This window comes from Chaetura pelagica, unplaced genomic scaffold (genome assembly GCF_000747805.2).
Source record: "Chaetura pelagica isolate M959 unplaced genomic scaffold, ChaPel_1.0 scaffold164, whole genome shotgun sequence".
In the NCBI taxonomy this organism is placed as follows: Eukaryota; Metazoa; Chordata; class Aves; order Apodiformes; family Apodidae; genus Chaetura; species Chaetura pelagica.
The window spans coordinates 329,860-337,910 of NW_009952971.1; positions in this window are offsets into that span (position 1 = coordinate 329,860).

The following is an 8,051-nucleotide window of genomic DNA, read 5'->3' on the forward strand; positions in this document are numbered from 1 at the left end:
CATTGACATTCCTTAAGGATGAGAAGCCTGCTAGCTCTCCAAGGCATGTTTTTCTATAGATGCTATTACTGTGGCTTCTAGCACAGCGTGTGTTATATGCAGTGCTTGAAGAAACTTTTCTTTTGTGGTCTGAATAGTCACTCATAAAGGAAGCCTGACTAATAATCACAGAATGGTTTGGGTTGGAAGGGACCCTAAAGATCATCTAGTTGCAACCCCCCTGACATGGGGAGGGACACCTCCCACCAGACCAGGCTGCTCCAAGACCTATCCAATGGGGCAGGATTAAAGAGAAATTTGTAATTCCCTTTTATTTATAGTCAACTCCCAACTTCAAGTGATTGACATTAACTGCTTGCAAGATCAATGCTGACAAAAGCAATTTGAACATTATAAGATAAGAAGCAGCTGAGAGACAATAACTGAAAAAAAAGTTGAAATGCTGGTGAGACACAAAACCTGTGGGAGTTTAAAGACTAAAATGTCATAGGATGAAAGAGTAAGGACATTAACTACTCCTGTGTCAGCTTCTCCTGATGAGACCTACCCACACCCCTGCTGTGGTCAGCACTTTCAGCAGTGGATCTCTTGTGTCCTTCCCCAAATTAACAGTGCTCCAGCCTGTTTCAAACCAGCAAACTTTCTACCCAGGAAAGAAAGCAAATTCTCAGTATTTCTATAGCAATGAAAAATCCCTTTGTTAGCCTCCATGCAAACTTTTCACTTTTGTGCCCATTAAGCATTTATGTGTGCTTATAAATACATGGGTGCATGGGCTCTGGCTTCTGCTATAGTTGAAAAAATGCTTCCCTGGAAAAGCTCCTTTGGCTTATGCTCTGCTTGTTTTCTCTTTAGCTGGCAACTAATAAGAATACACCTGATTCACCATTAATGTATATCAGAGGAGAGTAAAGGGCTGGAAACACGAAATCTTCTGCATGTCTGTCCCCTTCACACTTTGGGTTCCTCCCCCATTCCCAAAAATAGTGATTAAAAATGTGTAAGTGAATCAAAAAGCAGATTTAATTTTTTTTTAAAAAAAACCTCTTACAACACACAAACAGGTAAAAGTGCACTTTCATATAAAAATATTACAGCCTTGTAGAAACTCTGCAGGATGTCCCTGCTCTCACAGCTTTACTCTTTATATGCTACACTCTTTGCAAGGGTCTGAGTATTTCTGAAGTCTGAAGAGGCAACTCCACAACATGACCTACATTACAGAGTGGCCAACCACTAAAAGACCCAAAGGGGAAAGCATTAGATATCAAATCAGTTTTGAGCAGGACAAAAATCCTAGCAAGAATACAGTATTTTCATTGGGTATATTAAAGCTGTGCCAGCCTCCAGGAAGACAGACACTATGGCAGGGAACAGACTGCAAACCCCTCTATTAAACTGGTGAAGGTTATTAGCCACAAAGAAGCCAGATGTACAAGAGCATAATTGCAGTCTGTACCCAAGATCTGAAACTGGTGCCCCAGGCAAGACATGAAAGTATCAAGTGCCTGCAGAAAGCAAGCAAAACGTACAAAGGACAAGAATAATCTGCTCCCATCCTTAAGCAATTGTGAAAAAATGGCTTAGATTCTGTTTGGTTTGGAAGTTATTTTATGCCCAATAACGAAAAGCCTATCTCTGCTAACATGCTAGAGAGAGAAAGCACATGCATTGCTGTATGTCTTGTACGTGAGTTTGTTGCACAGTGATTTTTCAAACTGTGTAGCAGTACAAAGGCAAGCAGAGTGCAATTTGACCTTAAAAAGCAGTGAAATTTTCCTTCACAGTTTTAACTGCCCTTGTACTCAAGCATAAGCTATTTCACGATGCAAATTTATCCTTAGAAGGGGTGACTGTAAACAGATGTTCTTTTCGCAGTCCCTAATTACTGTCTAGCCGAGGTATTCTGGACTGATAAATGCACCATAACAAACAGTACCTAAAAGTATTCTTTGTTTTAGTTAGGAAAGAAATTGGAAGGATTCAGAAATTCACCAGGATTCAGAGTTAATCATTACATGCTGGACACACAGTCAAGCAGAATTTCCAGGTGCTTCTACAAATTTTACTCAAGAATATGATACTACTAAGTTGCCCACTGAATTTTCCCAGAAATTTCAGTGCTTCATGTGTATGGCCTCTTACACTGAAGGAAAAATGTAAAGACAGAAGGCTTGAATGCAGTATGCAAGTTTTTATTCATGAAGTAGCAACATCCTTAAATCTGATAAGCTGTCCTGCTTTGCAGAGCATATCGTGACAATTCATGAGGAAAGATGGGAAACTAATGGACTGGGATTCATTGCTAATGAAGGAAAACTATCAAGATTAGCTGAAAGCTTCTGAAGGAAGTTAAGCCATAGCCTCAAAAAAGCTCAGCTTTCATGGACCTCAACAAAAACCCAATTCTCACAGCTCATACAGAGCTTGGATTACAGTTTGACATTCACAGTAACCCCTAAGATAAAATATAAAGAAATTTGTAGAAAGTCATGAAGTGAACATTGAATATCTCCATCTAGATGATCTTTCGAGGTCCCTTCCAACCCCTAAGACTCTGTGATCCATCATATCTAGGTAAGCACCACACATATTCAGTCACCTCTGGTTGGAATGAGTGCGAATAAATAAAACCCAGTTTTGCTACATTCTTTTAAAATTATCAAACTTTCAGTCATGTTGAGAACTAGTACATTTAATCTGTTGTGAGGTATTAATTCTGTATTTTCATCTAATTACCTCTTGCAGATCCCATGTCCTTCCTACATTTTGTGCAAAATTTCATACATTTAAGTAGAGGGAAAAATTAAATATTATTATTTCACTGTTGCTAATCTCCTATGTGCACACATAAAATATGTTTTCAGTTAGTGATTTAACAGCTATCTTGTTTTTTTTTAATTGTCTAAAACCAGACAGTGTCTAGAAATTTTCATGCTATGTGTCCAGATGGGTATAAATCTAAGGTTCTTATCAGATGTGACTCTTGAGATACAGATCTATAAAAAGGCACAAAATACTAAGTCGCTAAATTGTGCTCATCCTATGTACTTCTCTCTCTTCTCTTGGCCCACAATCAAATATTATAATAAAGACCCTGATTTGGCAATATTAAGAACAGATCCTTTTCTTTTTCTCCCATGAACTCTGATGGAGCCACTAAGAAGGTACTGAGGTAAGAATGAAGTTGTGTCTTTAAGATTTCAAGATCGCTGCCGTGGGAATCAATCTCCCCATATATAAATCAGCTGTTAGGAATAAAAACCATCAAAATTACACTGTTTATTAGCTCTTCACACTAGTACTCAGAGCCTGTGTCTCCAGTAACTGCCCTTTAGACAGCAGGCTTTACACACATGGATTTTCTTGAACCTCTCAAGAAGGAAGGAGCCCAACAAAAAGAGCTGAGGATCTAAAACCAGCACCAATGCCAACTTCAATGTATCCAGAGTGCCCAAGGCATAGCAGAGTCTGCCTGCTTCTTGCAGCTAACTATGTATTGTCTGGATTATACAGAGCACTCAAATGGCCCTGAAAAGGACAGGACAGAGGTGGAAGTGCACCTTTGCAGCCCGACTTGCTGTTCTGTAACTGACACGACTGGACCTGTATCGCAGGTGGCATTTCCACAGAGACAAGAACTCTTCTACGAGAAGAAACCAGAAATTGACCTTCCCCTTTAATTTACTACTCTGAGGGGATGGTGACATGCAACATTACAGCCAGAGAAGAAATAAGTTAAGTGGGACTGACTGAGAACTGCTGTGGAGAGCATCAGACCTGGAGGCTTGCTAAGCAGAGTGGACGGACACCCCCTGCCCACCAGGACTGCACCTGCTCGCACGGAAATCAATGGCAGCATTTGTATTGATCACCTTCACTTCTCTCCTGTTGATATTGAAGCTGATGACTAATGACTAGAAGGTAACACATCTTGGCCACCAGTCTTACATAAACCTCCACAGATGCTGCAATTAATTTTCCAGTAGAGAGCCTGGCACTAAGCTGTTCCATGCCTCTCTCCAGGGAAGGGCTCCTTGTCTTCACTGCTTTGAAAGCTGCCTATGATGAAAGCAAGTACTGCTGACTCCCAAACCACAGGCAGGACTGAGTCACAGTCACTCTTATAGTTACTTGCCTTTTCTTGAATAAAGTGTCCTAAAATTTAAAATTCAAATGAACACATTTGTTAGCTGGAAGAGAGATATGATGAGTAGCTGCACATTCTGAAGTTAAATTCCAACTATAATTAGTAATGAGTTTTATTTTTTATATAATTAAATGAGCACAATAACTTCTTAAACTATCAGCCAGAAATGTATATACACTCTCTACAGCTTTAACCTGAAAGAGAGGAGATTTAGAATAGATTATAGGAAGAAATTCTTTAGGGTATGGGCAGTGAGACACTGGAACAGGATGCCTAGAGAAGCTGTGGCTGCCCCATCTCTGGAAGTGTTCAAGGGCAGGTTGGATGGGGCTTGGAACAACCTGGTGTAGTGGGAGGTGTCCATGCCCATGCAGGGGGGGTGGAACTACATGATCTTTAACGTCTCTTCCAACCAAAACCATTCCATGAGTCTATGATTTAGGTGTATGTGCAAGAGCAATAACAGGAATCCTCCATTATCAGTAGGTTCCTGTGCTCAAGGGCCAACAGCAGAACTGCTGTGCCCCTTTAGACCTCCTACTCAAGGGACTCTCGTTTGCAGTGCTGTAATGATATGAAGTGTTTCAGAAGATGGAGGGATTGAAAAAGGACATTTGGGGCAGACTGATTATGTGTACAGACTAATTTTCACCTCGAAAGTGAAAGTCATCAACCTGTGAGTCACTTGGCCAGGATTCTTGAAGCAATTTCCCTTGTACATGCATTATCCTGAACACATAACAGTGCAGAGTAAAAGCTGCCTCTTTTTTCACCCCCCTGCAGTCATCAGTTATGCCAAAAAGCTTTCTGACACTTCCAGAAATCTAACAGACAGTAGCACCTTCATCCCTACTTAAAGCCACACTGCCTGTAATATCAAATACAAATCAATACATCAGAGGTGTGGTTACAGATTTGGGAAATACAGGAAATTTTTGTGTCAACAGTACCACCTGCTGGATTTCAAGATAAGAGAGTTAGATACTTTTCAACACTGATAAAAATCAGATTAAGATGCAATTCATCACCCTTCTTGCACAAATGCCACCATAACTAAACCATTACAAAGTAACTAGGAAAAAAATACCAGATTTTCTAATGAGCTGCCAAAAACATGCAGAAAAATCGAGGACATTTTCAATATGTACTTCTTGTTAAACCAGATACTCAAAACTCACTACACACAATTCACATGAATAAGAAAAAAAAAAAAAATAAAAATCAAGTTGGTCAGCCTAGTAGCCCCATTTAAAAACAACATGCTACCACTACTGATGTGTTACACATGGTTTCTTTTTTTTGTTGTTGTTTTAGACAGTGTTATACATGGTTTCTTTTTTTTGTTGTTGTTTTAGATTGATTATATAACTAATCTGTTATTCCACTACAACAGGGTGAGCAAAGTTCACAAAAAGTGCTCCCAAAGCACTAAACCACATGAACTAGAAACCCCTATAACCTGTTACTTTTTGAACTACCATTTCTAATCTCACAGCATCAAGAAATACTCAGCAAGCAATTAATCAAAGAGCACTGCAACCTGTAATGGAGGAGAGCACACTTTGCCAAGTGATCACTGCTGTGTTTATGAAGATAAGCTTAATATAGAGCCCAAATTATCCCCAACATCTGAATTTGCTTCCAATGTTCAAACCATCACTGATTATCAGTGTACCTGAGCACACAAGGATGCTGTTGAATTAATTGCAAACTACACTTACTCAGAATTTCTTTAAGCTCATTCCAGGAAGCCTAACAAGAACCAGTTATTCAAGGACTTAACTGAAAGGTTATCTCTGAACTTAAGGAGTAAATACAACAGCCTTGAAAACCCTCAGTAATAACCTGTAAGTCCTTTGTTACAGAACAAGAGATTGTTACCATACTTCCTGCTACTTTTCAATAAACAGCTTCCTGGTGACCTTGTGAAGGCACTTCAAAAGAACCAAAGTTCTGCTTGAACCATTCACCTTTTCAGTTCTGTCTCACCAGCTCATACTGCCAGAAAGCTGTGCTCTCTCTCTATGCTGAGCTCTCTCCAAGTGTGCTTCTTCCTCTCTCTTTTTTTAGATGCAGCAAAGTTTATTTTAGCCACATAGGAATTATCATCTGATGGGTCCACTGGGGGACTGCAACCAGCCAAGAAGCCTCAGTTCTAACCTGAAGCTCTATATACACTAAGCTCAGCTGCTCTGCTAGAGCTTTTGTGCACTCCTGCAGGCAATCTCAGCCTCGCTAGGGAGGGATGGGCAACAGGTGACCTCCTGCTGCTCCCCCTTCCACAAACCTCGTCAGCCTCCCACCATGACTGGGGAACTTTTGATGTCCAGTTGAGAAAGCCCAGGCCCATGTTGTGACTTATGTAAAGTACTTAGTTAAGCAACAGGATAACCCTCCCTGATGGCTAATTATAGCTGCAGGGAACACATACAAGCACTTAAATACTTTACAATAATGTATGGTATCACTGGCTTGTGGAATAAATTGCAGGATACAGTCAGAGTCATAGAATCACAGGATGGTTTGGATTCAAAGGGACCATACAGATCATCTAGTTCCAAGCCCCCTGACATGGGCAGGGACACCTCCCACTAGACCAGGTTGCTCCAAGCCCCATCCAACCTGCCCTTGAACACTTCCAGGGAGAGGGTATTCACAGCGTCTCAGGGCAACCTGTTCCTGTGTCTCACCACCCTCATAGTAAAAAAAAATATATTTCTAATATCTACTCTAAATGTCCCCTCTTTTAGCTTAAAACCATTACCCTTTGTCCTATCACTCCATGCTCTTGTCAAAAGGCCCTCCCCAGCTTTCCTGTAGCCCCTTCAGGTACTGGAAGGCCACTGTAAGGTCTCCCTAGAGCCTTCTCTTCTCCAGGCTCAACAGCCCCAACTCTCTCAGCCTGTTTTCACAGCAGAGGTGCTCCAGCCTTCTGATTATCTTCATGGTCCTCCTCTGGACTCACTCCAAAAGCTCCATGTCCTTCTTATGCTGTGGGCCCCAAAACTGGACACGGTGCTCCAGATGGGCTCTCACAAGAGCAGAGGGGAACACTGAAGCAAAAAAATATATATACCTTGATCAAAATCACTGAGGAAAGAAACTGGGTAGATGTTGCACGGTTTATGAGGAATAGGTATTATACTCTTCACACGATGCTTGGGGGTGGATGTATACACCAACATTCAAATTCAAGGATTTTTATTGAAAAGGATAGTGCAGGAGTCTGCTATAAAAAACTAAGAGAAGGTGGCAACATTTTAAGAAAAAAAAAAAAATAGCAGAAGAGCTTTGAAACTTTCAGGTTTCCTCTGTTTTACTGACAGTTGTGCAATGAGGGCAAGGCAAGGAGCTCTCGCATGGCAGCTCCGCACAGGGAGCCACAAACCACTTGCAAAGGGGAAAACAGACTGAACATGAAATCAAGCCCTACTCCGTCTAAAACCAGGAGCTTTCTAAATGAGGCGAACATTTAAAAATATTCAAAATAAGGGGGGGGAACCACCTACGTCTTAGGACGAACATAAACGGAAAGGGACACAATGCGAGTAACGTTTCCCATGAAGTAAAAAACGGCAGAACTCTGCTGGATGAGCCACGTCCGAGGCAGGGCAGGGGGGTTGGACTGGATGATCTCTGGAGGTCCCTTCCAAGCCCTCAGATGCTGTGACTGTGCGAGGAAGGGGCCGCACAGGCCCAGCCCATCCCCAGCCAGCCGGGGGGTTCCCCGACACCTGCAGGCCCGTGGCCGCGCTGCTCTGCAGGGCCAACCGGCCCTCGGTGACAAGCGGGCTGCAAGCTGAGGCCCAGCCGGAGCGCTCCTGGGTTTGCCAACAGGCAGGCAGCACGTTCCAGCAGCTTTCAGGCAGCAGCAGCAGCAGCCGGGGCCCGGGCGCGCCGA